Below are 1,158 nucleotides of genomic sequence, written 5' to 3'. Positions count from 1 at the left end.
ATAGTATCTCCGCCTGTCACGCGGAAGACTGGGGTTCGATTCCCCAACGGGGAGGTGGTACCTGTGCTGTTTATTTTTTGGATACACAGTTTTCATTGCAAATTCAAAGAAAATTTCCATGTTTCCACCCGGTTTCGAGCTGGGGACCTTTCTCGTGTGAGGCGAATGTGATAACCACTACACCATGGAAACAGACGCTGATGTTTACCCTGTTGGCAGGATTGGCAAACAGCATAGCTTTCTGGCATTCCCGATTTTAGTGACAGTTTTCCCTCTACGCCTGTCCAGGTAGCAAACACATAGTCCTTTCCTTGTTAGTGTAGTGGGTAGTATCTCCGCCTGTCACACGCAAGACTGAGGTTAGATTCCCTGATGGGGAGGTGGTGCCTGTGCTGTTTGCATTTTGGATACACAGTTTTCATTGCAAATTCAAAGAAAATTGCCGAGTTTCCACCCGGTTTCGAGCTGGGGACCTTTCGCGTGTGAGGCGAATGTGATAACCACTACACCATGGAAACAGACTCTGACTTTTACCCTGTTGGCAGGATTGGCAAACAGCATAGCTGTCTGGCATTACTGATTTTAGTGACAGTTTTCCCTCTACGCCTGTCCAGGAAGCAAACACAGAGTCCTTTCCTCGTTAGTATAGTGGATAGTATCTATTCCTGTCACGCGTAAAACTGGGGTTAGATTCCCTGACGGGGAGGTGAGTGCATGTGCAATTCAATTTTTGGATACTCAGTTTTCATTGCAAATTCAAAGAAAATTGCCAACTTTCCACCCGGTTTCGAGCTGGGGACCTTACTCGTGCGAGGCGAATGTGATAACCACAACACCATGGAAACAGACACTGGCATTTACCCTGTTGGCAGGATTGGCAAACAGCATAGCTTTCTGGCATTCCCGATTTTAGTGACAGTTTTCCCTCTACGCCTGTCCAGGTAGCAAACACATAGTCCTTTCCTCGTTAGTATAGTGGATAGTATCTCCGCCTGTCACGCGGAAGACTGGGGTTCGATTCCCCAAGGGGCAGGTGGTGCCTGTGCTGTTTGCTTTTTGGATACTCAGTTTTCATTGCAAATTCAAAGAAAATTGAAAGGTTGCCACCCGGTTTCGAGCTGGGGACCTTTCACGTGTGAAGCGAATGTGATAACCACT

At 47.3% G+C, this 1,158-nt stretch overlaps 1 non-coding gene across 1 annotated transcript; it reads right to left on the bottom strand.

Moving 5' to 3' along the window:
* Window positions 1–445: 445 nt before the first annotated feature.
* Window positions 446–518, bottom strand: trnav-cac (transfer RNA valine (anticodon CAC)). Its single transcript has one exon. It is a non-coding gene; the product is annotated as a tRNA-Val (tRNA).
* Window positions 519–1,158: the final 640 nt, after the last annotated feature.

Source organism: Festucalex cinctus, chromosome 19, assembly GCF_051991245.1.
Source record: "Festucalex cinctus isolate MCC-2025b chromosome 19, RoL_Fcin_1.0, whole genome shotgun sequence".
In the NCBI taxonomy this organism is placed as follows: Eukaryota; Metazoa; Chordata; class Actinopteri; order Syngnathiformes; family Syngnathidae; genus Festucalex; species Festucalex cinctus.
This window is presented reverse-complemented; position numbering and strand designations above follow the sequence as displayed.